Raw genomic sequence first — 16,387 nt, 5'->3', positions numbered from 1 at the left:
AACCCCTTTTGTAGTGTGTGGAACGAGTTTTGAGGAAGTTAGGATGTATTTTAAGTTTTTGGGTTGGCGTTTGCTTTTTATTATTTTTGTTGTTTTATGTATGTTGTTTAGTTTGTCGTTCTGATTGAGGAGGATAAGGTTTTGTGTTATCTGTGTGAATAGTTCTGGGTTGTTTGTGTTGTGTGTAGAGACATATGCTAAACTTGTTCTTTGTTGTGTTCTTTTGGGATTCTTAGTTGGTCTATTGGAATTTTTCAGCCAGTTCAATACCTTTCTGTATTAGTGGTAGAGGATATCCTCTTTTCCGCAGTGTTATTTGTAGTTAATTCAGTCGTTGAACAGAGGTGTCTGTTTGTTACTATGGTGCAGACTATACGTTCTAGGGAGTAGGGTATTGATTTTAGACAGTTTTTTATGATGGTGGCTTTTGAAGTGGAGGTATTGTTGAGTGTCTGTGGGGTTGTAGTAGATGTCTGTGATTATGTTGTTGTTTTTGATTGTTACTAGGATGTCTAGGAAAGGTAGTTCTGTGGGGCTTTGTTCTAGTGTGAAGTTTATTTTTGGGTGTGGATTTTGTAGCAAACTGTGGAATTCTTTGATATTCCCCCATGAGGTTCTCCAGAGGATAAAGCAGTCGTCTAGGTATCTTTTTTTTTTTTTTTTTTTTTTACACAGTGATCACCACTTATCAAGGCCCGGAAGCCACTCAGGGATAAGGGTTATTGCAAGTACATTACGTTAGTGAGGAAATTTGCTGAAATGTTTACTTAAGGGGGCGGTTCATTAGGAATTTGTTAACATTGGACTTGAAGACAACCAAGTTGTAGTCCGGAGGGAAGCAGGCAGACGGAACAGAGTTCCACAGGCGTGCAGTTCTAAGAAAGAAGCTTTGTTCATGGAATCTGCGTTTTGATTTAGGCACAGATATAGAGTGGGGGAAATTTTTCACAGTGGATTCAGCTAGACGGGTGTTTTTCGTGAAAGATTGGCGAGGGGGGACCAGAGATTGGAGTTCAGACGAGCATCTGCCATGGAAATAACGATAAAACAAGGACAGGCTCGCAACGTCTCTTCTGTGGGAGAGAGGTTGCAGGGTAGAGAAAAGGGCATCCCCCACTAAGCCACAAAGTCTATTTTGTACTCTGTCAAGGCAGGATAGGCTGTCCTTAGCAGCTCCGGCCCAGATATGGCAACAGTACTCCATCCTTGGACGTACTTGGCTTTTATATAGATAGAGAATTGCATCCGTAGTGAGATATCTTCTGGAGCGGTAGAAGGACCCCACCATCTTTTCAGCGACCTTGGCAACAGACTTGATGTACGTGTTCCATTTCAGATCAGGAGTAAAGGTCAAACCCAGAAGCTTGTCAAAACACGGGGCCTCACCCAGACGAGAGCCATCCATCACAATTGATGCCAGATGGGGATCAGAGCGTTGATGATGTAAGGATAGGAGTTTGGTTTTGGATGCATTAAAGGTAACCAGCCACATCTTCCCCCACTGAACCACGCGCTCGAGATCAGAGGAGAGAGAATCAGAGAGAACTTTGTCATTTACAGCCTTTGATGTGTTGCCGTAGATGGTCGTGTCATCAGCATAGATGTCAACAAATGATTAAAGTATGTGTTTAGGGAGGTCATTGATGTAGATCAGGAAGAGAGTTGGGCCCAGGATTCACCCCTGAGGGACTCCAGCATTTATATTGCAGGCCTCCGATTTTTGTCCATCGACCACTACTCTTATAAGCCTATCGGAGAGAAATGATTTAATGATTGAGAAAACATTTCCCGTTATACCGTAGCTGGAAATCTTGTGAAGTAGACCCTTATGCCATACCTTGTCAAAGGCCTTTGATATGTCAAGAGCAATTGCCCTAGAAAGAAAGCCTTTGTCAAGAGATTCACTTATCCTGTGGGATATAACCGTCAGCACATCTGCGGTAGATCTTGCAGAGCGGAAGCCATATTGTGTGTCACTAAGAAGGTTATTCCTGCTGAGGTGGTTGACTATTTCTCTATTTAATATGGATTCCAGCAACTTACTCATAACACACAGGAGACTTATTGGTCTGTATTGAGAGGGAGATGACTTATCACCTGAATTCTTAAATACAGGGCTAACTGATGAGGTCTTCCAGGGAGTCGGAAAGCACTTCTCCTTAAGGCAGCGCTTAAATAGTTTCGTAAGTATGGGAGCAAGTTCTGGTTGAAGCTTTTTTAACACTATAATTGGGATGCCATCAGGGCCAGTTGCTTTACTGGAATCTAGGTTCTTTATTAGCTTGGCGATCTCATGCATGGATATTTGTATGTTACCTAGCTTGTTCTGTGTTATAGGAGGAAATATGGGGAGTTGATGGCCTTCGTCGCATAGAGTAGAATTAGCTGCAAAGTTCTTTGCAAATAGTTTGGCCTTGTCTGACGCTGACGAGATGACCTCTGGTCCATTGATAATGGTTGGGATAGAACGCACACTTCTGTTCAGGATCCTATTTGTTATTTGCCAAAACTGGTGGGATCCAAGCCGCTGATCAGCTACCTTGGATTTAACAGACTGGGCATATAGCTCTCTTGCATTTTTTATTACTCTTTTACAGTGGTTGCTGGCAGACCTGAAAGCAGCTTTCTTTTCCAATATATTATGAAGAGTGTTTTTATATTGTGCCCGTACTTTTGCTCTATCCTTTCATAAAGGGTCTCTTCTAGGAAGGCGAGCGTAAGGGTTGCATATGTCGGTGCCATTTTAGTACCCATTGCTGTGCCTAGTATCTAGTATTTGGATGTAGTTGTCTTTATTGAATTGGAAAGGGTTGTTATTGAGGTCTATGTGGATGCTATCAATCACACACACACACACACACACACACACACACACACACACACACACACACACACATATATATATATATATAATACTTAAAATAGAAAAATACGGTAATAAAAAATAAAAGCATATATATATATATATATATATATATATATATATATATATATATATATAATACTTAAAAGAATGACACATTTTTAATAAGTCATAGTAACAGCTTCTACTCTCAACGATCCTATGATTGCTGAAGGCATGAATTAAATTTGTTTCGTTTTTTATGTTTTTGATTAAAAAAGAAGAAAAACAAACACAAATTTACATAGGAATCCGAGTCTTGGGCCATTTAAGGATTGACAAAAGCATAACACTGTATATATTATTACAATATTTTAAAATGAATATTAATAATTTTTATACCTACAGACACCAGTGTTTTATGCTTATGGTTTCTTCAGTGTAGGAATTAATAATTACTCCTGATCAGGAAATTCGACCTCTGTCAATAAAGCCACCCTAAACTTTCCTCCAAACCACCAGCAATTAACACAGGAACAGAAGGAAATAAAGATATTAGGTTGGGGCAAAAATAATATATATATATATATATATATATATATATATATATATATTATAAAAAAGTGAACCATATCGTAAATTCAATCAACTAAAAAATGGAAACCGGGGTGAGGAAAAGAAAAAAAATATATATATATAATGGGGCAAGTTATATGTACAATTAAATAAAATAAATAAGTCGATTAAAAAAGATCGTTAAAATATACCCAAAGCGCTTTTCGTTCAGACAAACATTTTCAAGGGTCATAAGTCTGAAAATTATTATTTTTTTAGAATATTTGGTAGTGATATGGAATACGAGCGGAGAGGTTAAGAAAAAAAAAAAAAAAAAAAAAAAAAAAAAAAAAAAAAAAAACCTGACTACCCAAATAATTCTAACTGAAGCCGGAGGTTTCTCTGCTTGCACAAAGTAGGGGGGTTAGCAATGATGGTAAGTGCTTCGAGGACAGACAGATGGAACTTTGTGCGTCCTCGGTGCAAAACAGAAAAACACTCCGGAGAGAAAACAAGACCGCATTCCTTTTTATCGACCAAATGTTGGCCGATGGACGATTCTATCAGTTGGGATTTTCTGGTAGTAGCTTGATGATCCCTGATGAAACGGGGGACATGTTGGGCGATTCTAACCTGAAGACGCTGGGTCGTCTTGCCTATATAGACGGCACCACACCGACATTGAAATTTATAAATAATATTACTAGTTTGGGAGATAGGCAAGACATCCTTACGAAATGAGGGAAAGGCGGTTTTTGTGGAAAAGGCAATACGGAGCGATAGAGCACCAAAATTAGAAGACACCAGAGAGGAAATCTTATCGCAAATAAGTTGGCCTTCAAGTCCAATCCAGGGTAACCTAAGGTATACCGGAAATCTACATGGACCGTATTTTGGTAGCTCAGAAAAGGATTTAATTTTTTTATTAATAACTAAGTTAACTAATGGAGGTGGATATCCATTAGTAATAAAAATCCTTTTAATGTTATCAATTTCCACATCAATAAAAGGTGGGGAACAAATAGCAAGTGCCCGATGGGTTAAGTTTCTAATAAGATTTAGTTTGGCAAAGTTATCATTTCATTGCGGCTAAGCAATTAAAATGCAATAATGAGATTTACATTTCTCGCCCAGATAAAGGCAACGGTGTAGTTATCCTTGACCGTCAAGACTACATTGCAAAAATGCTTTCTATTCTTAACAATGATAGCAAATTTATCTGTTTAGGTTCCCTGGACTCTGATGACACTCCTTCAATTGAAACCAAGCTTCAAAATAAACTACTTCGATGGCATAAACTTAAATATTTATCTAAGGAAGTTTATAATAATATCCGACCGGTGGGCTCTCAACGCCCCAGGATTTACGGATTGCCTAAGGTACACAAAATTGATACTCCATTGAGACCAATTTTGTCGATGGTAGGTTCGGCCCAACACAATCTGGCTAAATGGCTGGTTTTAATTCTTGAACCAGTCTGTTCTTTTTATTCAACACATTGCACACCTGATTCTTTTCATTTCGCATCGACTATCAAGGAGCTTCCTCTTACCACTAACAACTGTTATTTGGTCTCCTTTGATATTAGCAATTTGTTTACCAATGTTCCTCTTGACGAGGTCATTGATATATGTGCTGATTTTCTTTATAGAGGCCCTGGCCCCCTCCCCTCTTTTCCTGAGGCGGTGTTCGTTGAACTTTTGGAACTTGCTACTAAGTCAGTTTCCTTTAGTTTCAACGATGTGATATATCGCCAGTTCGACGGTATATCGATGGGATCACCCCTTGGCCCAACTTTGGCCAATATTTTTGTGGGTTTTTTAGAACAGACGTTGTTTGACAAGTGCCCTAGACCAGCATTTTACATGCGTTATGTTGACGACACTTTTTCTTGTTTCGCAACGCATGATGAAGCTATGTCCTTTTTCCACTTATTAAATAATTTACACCCTTCTCTCAAATTTACGATGGAGGTGGAAAAAGATAACTCCCTTCCTTTCCTTGATGTGTTAGTTTCTAAACGTGGGCTTTCCTTTATGACATCTATTTATAGAAAACCCACTTTTACTGGTCTTTATCTTAGTTGGGATTCTTTTGCACCCACAACCAAGAAACTAAATCTTATTAGAAACTTAACCCATCGGGCACTTGCTATTTGTTCCCCACCTTTTATTGATGTGGAAATTGATAACATTAAAAGGATTTTTATTACTAATGGATATCCACCTCCATTAGTTAACTTAGTTATTAATAAAAAAATTAAATCCTTTTCTGAGCTACCAAAATACGGTCCATGTAGATTTCCGGTATACCTTAGGTTACCCTGGATTGGACTTGAAGGCCAACTTATTTGCGATAAGATTTCCTCTCTGGTGTCTTCTAATTTTGGTGCTCTATCGCTCCGTATTGCCTTTTCCACAAAAACCGCCTTTCCCTCATTTCGTAAGGATGTCTTGCCTATCTCCCAAACTAGTAATATTATTTATAAATTTCAATGTCGGTGTGGTGCCGTCTATATAGGCAAGACGACCCAGCGTCTTCAGGTTAGAATCGCCCAACATGTCCCCCGTTTCATCAGGGATCATCAAGCTACTACCAGAAAATCCCAACTGATAGAATCGTCCATCGGCCAACATTTGGTCGATAAAAAGGAATGCGGTCTTGTTTTCTCTCCGGAGTGTTTTTCTGTTTTGCACCGAGGACGCACAAAGTTCCATCTGTCTGTCCTCGAAGCACTTACCATCATTGCTAACCCCCCTACTTTGTGCAAGCAGAGAAACCTCCGGCTTCAGTTAGAATTATTTGGGTAGTCAGGTTTTTTTTTTTTTTTTTTTTTTTTTTTTTTTTTTTTTTTTCTTAACCTCTCCGCTCGTATTCCATATCACTACCAAATATTCTAAAAAAATAATAATTTTCAGACTTATGACCCTTGAAAATGTTTGTCTGAACGAAAAGCGCTTTGGGTATATTTTAACGATCTTTTTTAATCGACTTATTTATTTTATTTAATTGTACATATAACTTGCCCCATTATATATATATATTTTTTTTTTCTTTTCCTCACCCCGGTTTCCATTTTTAGTTGATTGAATTTACGATATGGTTCACTTTTTTATAATTATTCTAAAATTTTGCCAATCGAATAAAGATATATATATATATATATATATATATATATATATATATATATATAGTTGGACGTCTAAAAACGACATTATTTTGACACCTATCTAATACTCATGAATGTCGTATCGCCGAGCGTTCACAATCAACAGTCAGGAAAGTATTCAACAAAAGGAAGTTGGAATGATGCATTTTCGCTTAAGTTGACTGTTTTTTTTCTCGATTTCCAGCTAACGTACTTCCTTATTTTCGGCAGAGCGCTACCGGAAGCGTTGACAAGGAAAATCAGTTCCTTCATATTTATTGTTCTTCAATATTTCTCTCTCTCTCTCTCTCTCTCTCTCTCTCTCTCTCTCTATATATATATATATATATATATATATATATATATATATATATATATATATATATATACATTTGTGTGTGTGTGTGTGTGTGTGCGTAAGTGTGTGTAAATTCACCTATTATCTCTTTTTTTTTAAATATGGAATGGCCCGATCGTGGAAGACAAGATTCAAATAAGCAAACAAGCAAAGACGCCTGGACGGTCCACAGAGTTTCATAATTATTAAGATATCATTTCTAATATAGACAAAGACCTTTAAAATTAGAACAATTCCTAGACGTGTGTTCAACAGTGTATCACGTATATCTGGCGAGTTTTGTATAGTTGTGCAAAAAAAAAAAAAAAAGAAAAGAAAAAAAAGAGACTTTTTCCGAATGTCTGTGTAGACTAAATTATGGTCAAAGGTAAATGTTGTGATTTTATTCCATAGAAATGAAATAAAAATTGCGACAAAATTCACAACCATTGAAAAAATAATAAAAGTTTAAAATGGGTGACGAATTGACACTTTTTTTTATTGTCTTTCAATAATTTTGAGAACGCATGAACAAGAAAAACAACGATTACATAATTAGAGAACATTCAACTTTAATTTCTTGAAAATACATTAAATTGTATTAATTTAAAAAATATTTCCGTTTTATGAATTTGATATAGATATATTTTATTATGCTTATCTTTACTGATATATAAAAGGCACTTTGTGTGTGTATCTCTGTGTGTGAGTTTGTTCCATATGGACTCCGAAACGGCTTGGCTGATTTTGAAATAAAAATATTACACGAATGCACTTTATGTGTCTAGGAGTGTTCTTAGAAAGGTTTAGTATCGGAATGCCCTCGATAAGTATTGAAAGTCGATAATCGAAATAAATCTAATTAAAGAAACAACAGTACGATTTTGACAAAACTTTATACCTTTATACAGCATAACACCAGAAATTTATTTGAGAAGTTTTATCACTGCACAGGCAAAAGGACCCGACATATAAAACCAACAGCAGCTCGTTCGAAATTAATATTTCTGTTTAAAGCACAATTGAACTAATATACTTGACGTTTGCATTTTAAACTTTAACTCAAGGCGTTATAAATAATTTCATAAAATCAACAGTATGTTCTCTACAGTGCAATGTAGACTATAATGCATTGTAGACTAAGTCACTTCAGGGAAGGCATGTGAAGCTTCTTCCCGGGTGCACCGCAGTGAGTCCCTGAGTAGAGCAGTTAATCAATCGATTTAATTAAAAAAAAAACTCGGCGATTTCACAGATTTCGATTACAATAAAAGCGTCAAAAAATTTGTTGATACCCATTTAATCCCTCCTGGGCAATGTTGGGTTTCCCTAGTAGTGCTTAAATAATTATGATGTGTTCGCCTATATTTGTGTTTAATTTAGTTTTGTGAAAAGCAGAATGAAAATATATGATTTAATAAAAACAATTTTATCTTAGACGTTCCGGAATGATGTCTGGAGAGCAGGAGAAATCAGTGTCACCTCACATCGTATGTAAAACTTGCTAAGAGGAATTGAGCCACTGGGTTAAATTTTGCGGAAAGGTTTGATATAAGAGGTTGCAATTGTTTGAAGGCAGAAAAAGCGCACTGATGACGCACTGTTGTTATGTCAACGTAAAATGTATAATCATAATTACATAGTGGAACGATAAAGTTGTTGCCCTAAATAAAACAACACTACAGCTTTATTTTAAAACGTTTATTGAATAAAAAATCACTTCAGGTAACTTGAGTATGTAGTAGAGCTGACATCTATTCAATGTAATCGACTTCAGCTTCAATCACCGACTCGATACGGGTCCGGAACTGGGAGCATGCTTTTTCAACAAACGCCGGCAGGAGCTCGGCAAATACTCGGCGGATGACAGCGATCAGGCTAGCATTGGTGTTGTGGGAGGTCATGTTGGTGATGTTTTCAACGTATGACCAAACGAAGTAGTCTAGCGGGTTCAGGTCCAGGAGGGGCCAGTGAGAGAAGGATACAAAGTCATAGTACTCCTTCTGAAGCGAAGCCTGGGTCTCTTTGGATTTGTGGGCCGGCGCCGAGTCCTGCTGCCACACCCATGGTCTGGCAGCGGTCACCTGATTGCACCAGGAGATCACCACACTCTTCAGCACATCCAAGTAAACTTTGATTTAGACTTTCAAGCCGACTTCGATGATGTGCGGTTGCATGATATGGCCCTCGCTTGAAATCGCACCAAAAACTATAACCATGTCCGGAAAGTTTGTTTTCATCACCCTAGGCACGTCTCTGTTATTTGTGGAACCCAGTGATGCATTTTGAGGGTACTGCCAATGGCCTTGTTGTCATAAAACGTAGAACGCATGAGTTGTACAGTTGCGCATTTCCAATCTTGTTCGTTGAATATCGTGTCAATTTTAGGCATGATAGAAGGCTCCTACATCTCTTGGGATTTGTACACAACTGGCCAACTAGTAGATGGGTTGCAGCAAAAAAACAAAAAACAAACAAAAAAAAATAGAAAAGAAAACCGGTTTTCATCAAACGGAAATGGAATCAATTTTTTATGACGAAAATTTTATCGTTCCACCCCGTATTCCTAACGAAACAATGATCTTAATGCATACTTTATGAAAAAATGTAAGTAATATTTATTGTTGGATACGTAATAGAGCTGGTGACGCCTTGTGAAATTATTTAACGGTATCTGATCTGTATAAATTGTATTGTTTATCATATTGTTAAGAGTATTCACTAATGAGTCGAGAGACTGACGTTCAAATCACAGTCAAGTCATATTAAAGACTTAATAAATGGTGCTTGATGACGCCTTGTTAAACACTCAGCATTAAAAGGGGAGGATCAAGCATAAGTGGAGTAATCATGGTAGTAGAATGGCTCCCTCACCTATATCTTAGTGTAGCAGCTAATGGAAAGGAAGCCTTTGAGTCGCCCTCGACTATAGTCGGCCAATTCACTTTTATTGTATTAACAGTATAAATGTCTGCAATTTTTTAAGATTTGAATCAAGAATATAGTAAAAAACATTTATCAAGACCCAGAGGCCACTGGAGGATAAGGGTTAATATGTGCACGGTTGTTATTGGGGCAATAGCGTTGTAATTGTTAGTAGTGAACATTTGATATAATTAGATTATTTTAGAAGACGGTTCAACAAGAATTTGTTTATGCTGGACTTGAAGGAGACAATATTGTAGTCACCTGGAAAGCAGAGTTCCACAGGCAGGCAGTTCTAGGAAAGAAGCTTTGCTCATGGAATCCACATTTGGGTTTAGGCACCGACAGAGAGTGGGGGAAATTATTGATAGCGGTTTTGACTAGACAAGTATTTTTTGTGAAAGATTGGCAAGGGGGGGGGGAAACCATAGATTGGAGCTCAGACGAGCACTTACCAACAATTTATTTTATCGCATATAAACCATTTCCAGGTTATGTTGGTAAAAAATATTTATTTGTTCTTTATATTTATTTTTTTTATATTTCTTTATATTTATTTATTTTTTTTTATATTTCTTTATATATTTTTTGTATTTATTCACAGTTTTGGTTTGCCTTTTTTTGTTTTACGGCATATCAACCCTTTTTAAGCTATTTAATATTTAATCCAGTTATGTTAGAAAATATTTATATCCCGAGTTCTTTATATCTTCAAGTATTTATTTATAGTATTTGGTTTGGTTGTTTTATAGAGGAAAATTGTTGTCTTTGTTATTACTTTACAGAACATGATTGAGTTTTGCAATGGAAAAAGAAAACAAAAACAATAATTTGGTGCATTTAAAGTCAGGAATCCCAGCATTTTCAGGCAGCATGATCTGAAACACCAACGAAGAAGGTTGGCGGTTACATCGGCCGAAACCTTATCACAATAACATTCAAGATAAGAAACAATAGTGTGTTAATAATTTAAGTCATGTAGATTTCTTCGGCTCACTGCTTGTGTAACTTTTTGTTGACAATTTGTCTCGCTTCTGTCAAGCGGAAATTAACTCCTTAAGTGAATAATCAACGAATTACTGTTGCTCTACGTTAAAACAGCGAATGATCGAAGAGAGGCCATGTGTGCCGAGTTGGTCATTTCATGCAATTAAAACCAGAAACAAATATTGTAGGTAAACAAAAGCTGTCGGCGACTCTGACAAATTAATTATCGACAAAAACGACCACAAGTTTTAATGAGAAAAAGTTTCGTATTGTGAAAGCGTTTGTCAGTTTCGCATTTTTATATAACGCCCAATTAATGACATTTCTTCTTCCTGTTAGTAGACAAATTGATATCTATACAAAGCACGTATGTGTATATATTGACAAGGTTTCTTTATGAATTAGAGTCGTGGACACCTTACGGCAATCATATCGATCAAATGGATGTATTCCACAAAGTCTGTCCGAGAGTCATCTACGGCTATAATCTGTTTAGCATGATCGTACTTGTTTAGCATGATCGTACTTGGACTAAGTTCTTAGCTGAACCATGTATTCACATGTGTAGCCAAATTTTTTTTGTATGAATAGAAAATAATATTATTTATATATTGTAAACATATATATATATTATGTGTATTTAGGCAGCATTCTTTTATTTAAACAAACGTTGTTAAAGACAACAGAGAGCTTCCGTTTGATTAGGATTGCGGGTTATGACTGTAGCTGTTCATTTGAACCTGAAATCATAAAAATTGGTCAGTAATCTCATAAGATGTATAGCAATGACATACAGAATTTTCAAGAATCTACGACAATTTTAAATGCTTGTACAGAAACAAGTCAGCAAACATTGAAGATACCTAGTATATATATATATATATATATATACTTTTATATATATATACATTTATATATATATATACATTTATATATATATACATTTATATATATATATACATTTATATATATATATATATATATATAACTACTTCATTTACTCACATACAATTAATATACGAAAGTATAGATTTATGCGTAAACTTTAAGTATTTACTTCAAAAGTGCTCAATACGTAGGTAGAGCTAGTTAGTAATTTATAAAATATATATGACGATTAAGCTACACTGAATATTCGGCGTTTCATCCACTATAGGATTCGTCAGGCTTATGCGCCAATTCTATGGTTGTTTCTCGTTTTAATATATGTTGAGGATTTTAGTTAGCCAATCAGCTTTCTAGCATCCACCGCGCCGCTTCCTATCAGCCAATGGGCATGCATTTTATCGAACAAAGGATCTGTTTTAGAACTAGGTTAGTTGTTTAAGGCAGACCATTTTCCTCCTTTTTTATATATAAATATACATATGTGTACACCCATACATGCACACACACATACATATATATATACATATATGTGTGATCGTTTATGTATGTTCATAAAAAAGGAGGAAAATGGTCTGCCTTAAACAACTAACCTAGTTCTAAAACAGATCCTTTGATCGATAAAATGCATGCCCATTGGCTGATAGGAAGGGGCGCGGTGGATACTAGGAAGCTGATTGGCTAACTAAAATCCTCAACATATATAAAAAACGAGAAACAACCACAGAATTCGCGCATAAGCCTGACGAATCCTATAGCGGATGAAACGCCGAATATTCAGTGTAGCTTAATCGCCATATATATTTTATAAATTACTATATATATATATATATATATATATATATATACGCGTGTAGGTAGATAACTGTTTTTAAAAAATAATAAATAAATAAATACGTCCCAATAAAAAGAGGGCGACTTTCTAAGAAAACATCGGATCTCCAAGATGGAGACGATAACCTTAATATCGTTTAAAAAATCAACAACAATAACTACGTAAATAGATAAACGATAAAAACTAAGCAGTAAATGTTCTATGGCATCATAGCATGGTCGATTAAGACACTGGATTGAAATACATAAGGTCCGGGGTTCGAGTCCTAACAACAGTCAAGCCAAGCTGAAGAGGAGTAGGACCCTGAAACACGCGTGTACGTAGATTACTGTTATATATATATATATATATATATATATATATATATATATATATATATATATATATATATATATATTACCATAGCGAATGGCCAGAAAATATAAAACTGTCCTTATAAAAAAAATTGCTTCGAAGCTCATATAATAAGACATCAACCCGAGAAATACTTTACAAAGAACTAGCAAACATAAAACAAACCCTAATAAGCAATAATTTTCCCAATAAAATTATTGATAAACACATAAAACTCTATTTAAACTCAATCCACAATAAAAACATTAACCTCAACCCTAACATAAACGACACCATCAAAGTATGCTATAAAAACTAACCGGACATTAACTACAAAGCAGACAAAATAAATAATAACACACCTAATTAAAAGATAACCCAAACCCACCGACCAGAACACACGTATTAAGCTAATAATATATCATACTAAATTTAAAACCTCCAATTTAATAATTAAAAACAATAATAATACTAACACCACATTAAACAAAACTAATGTAGCGTATGAAGTTATTTATCCCGTCAAAGAATGTCTCCGAACCTACTCTAAAAACTCATACAACGCATACATAGGCCACACCACAACACCACTCTCCCAACGACTAATCTATCATTTAGCTGACAATAGCGCCATAAAACAACAGCTAACATTCCATGATAAAAACCTACAGTCGTCCGACATTAGAAATATCTTAACTAACAATACTAAAATTCGATAACTTAACAATTGCATGTGAAGACTAAAATTACTAGAGCCATACTAATTAAAAAAATTCAGCCCCTTATTAACCGGACCTCATTTAATACCGGGGCAAATATACTAACTGTATTCAATAATTAACCATAATAAATAAAATATAAAGTAAGAAAATCCAAATTAAAAGTAAAAATAATTCGTCCCTACCTATTCATCACCCACCTTTATAACCAATAAAAAAAATAATTATAAATACACCAATCCTCAATAAAGAAAAAGAAAACGACAACAACAACAATCGCTCCTGACGATGATCGGATGCACTTATAGAAAGCGCTTGAGAAGAATATGGCCAGACAACAACTTTTGGGCGCCATAATATACAACATACCAGTTAAAATAAAAAAGACCGCTAAGCGAAGTGAAAAGATATCCAACAAAACCGGAATTAATTACTAACCCTAACCCATCAGAAGAAATAGCAAAAATAAATCCATCAAAAGGAAGTAAAGTGCGTTTTGACATGATTAAAATTCGAAAATTGGAAAAGAAGCTGCAAATACCTTTAATATGTTTTCATTACGAAAAATGGCGAAATGGAAACATATTATAAAGTATTTACAACTTCTCTTCCAATTTTCGGATTTTAATCATGTCAAAACGCACTTTATTTCCTTTTGATGGATTGATTGTTGCTATTTCTTCTGATAAGTTAAAAGCAAAATTGATTCACTGATTGATATAATAATTAAGTGAATGATTTTTTGCTACGAAACATACACTATCAAGAATTGTAAATGTCGAATGAATTAAAGGAATAAATTGTAAGATGATCAACATCATGAACTTTGGAATATAGACTTTTGTACTTGATTCACTATATATATATACATATATATATATATATATATACACACATATATATATATATATATATTACATGGCGTTCACCACTTATCAAGGCCCAAAGGCCACTCGGGGATAAGGGTTATTGTGTGTACAGTAATCAATGGGATAGTGTATTAATAGTATTGGAGAATTGACAAAGTGTCATTACTTAAGGGGGCGGTTCATCAGGAATTTGTTTGTGTTGGACTTGAAGACATCCGGGTTGAAGTCGGGAGGGAAACAGGCAAGCGGAACAGAGTTCCACAGGCGTGCAGTTCTAAGAAAGACGCTTTGTTCATGGAATTTACGTTTTGATTTAGGCACAGATAAGGAGTGTGGAAAATTATTGACGGTGGTTTCAGCTAGTCGGGTGTGTTTTTGAAAAAAAGATTGGCGAGAGGGACAGGAGAATGGAGCTCAGACGAGCACTTGCCATGGAAATAACGATAGAACAAAGACAGGCTCGCTACGTCTCTTCTGTGGGGAAGACGTAGCGAGATATATGTGTATATATATAAGTTTGTTTTTAAATTTGTAACTAAGGTAAAGTAAACATTTTTTCTTTTCATCAACATTTTTCTCCCTGGGGCTGGGCAACTGATATTTTAAAATTAAATTAATTTACGACAGCTGGGATATTGCATTATGATTAGGTATGGTTTTCTATGGTCGCATCAGATGATGTTAAATAGTGTGAGGAGAGACAGCGGATGTGGAAGAAACTTCGCCAACCAGGTAGCTTTCCGATATGTGGCTTAGGATGGAAACAAAAGGATCATTATCAAATTTCTGAGTGCACATAAACCCGAAAACATCTATCTGGAGAAGCTCCTGGCATTTGCAACTGACTGTTGATGTGTGCTGGAGATATTCATCTTGTATAAAGTTGTTAGGAACGGTCGTTTGAGGGTGTGTTGTTTATTTAATTTTTTTTTCTTCCAATATTTTCCTCAAGGATCGTCGGCTCCTTTGCCGTACATTGACCTGCGTCTTAGGTCAGATTACAGTCAAATCAAAGCGTATGAGGTCATGTTCCGAGCAAAGCCGAGCGGACAATTTGTCACGTCTAGCTCAAATTCTGCACAGATTTGCTTTGAAAAGGTCTCACTGTTAAACATTAAATTATTATTCCCGATATTTTACAGGCTGTTAACACGAAAAACACAAACTAAGGTGGATTGCACACATCCTCCTTGTATTTTTTTATTTTCGTCCTTCTTTAACAAATTACACCCCTCTTATATAGAGTATTTTTCAACAGTGGAAGATTTTGTTTTAAATAAAATCCAATATAAACATATAATTAAAAGAATTGTTTTCGGCATCGGAAAGTAAACATAATTTTTTCGATTCCGATACCCCAGAAAAGTTACGATTTTACCGATTTTGATTCCAAGTAATCGTCCCAACACACACACACACACACACACACACACACACACACACACACACACACACACACACACACACACAGACGTGTGTGTGTGTTAGAGAGTAGCCGAGCAGAAGCAGTAATGTATGTATCTACCTGTCTATCTATGTGCCTGTCTATATAAATATCTATCCATCTAATGATGAGTGGACAACGGAGATTGGAATCGTCATATTTTCACAGGTTGTCAAAACATCTCAAACTGTGACCTGGTCAAGTTTGCACCGGAAAGTATTCGAACAGGTGATCAGACGTGGCGTGTCGCATGCCACGTGTTCTGGTTTGCACAAGCATCGTTGAGTTGGATTTGAGATGTCAAGAAGGAGAGACGGCTAAAATGGGTCTCCCCATAAGGTTGGAGGTGAAGTCTCAGAATGGAGGCATAGAAGAACCAGCCCAATCCAGAGATTGTTGATCACTCTTCTGATTTGACGAATACTTTGGAGTGAAATAAAATACATAAAATCTCATATCGTCTTCGGTCCTGTTCTGAGTGGTTCTTCTGACAGATTCCATCTCCCCC

This window comes from Euprymna scolopes, chromosome 33 (assembly GCF_053919585.1).
Source record: "Euprymna scolopes isolate OS-2025 chromosome 33, ASM5391958v1, whole genome shotgun sequence".
Classification (NCBI taxonomy): Eukaryota; Metazoa; Mollusca; class Cephalopoda; order Sepiida; family Sepiolidae; genus Euprymna; species Euprymna scolopes.
This window is presented reverse-complemented; position numbering follows the sequence as displayed.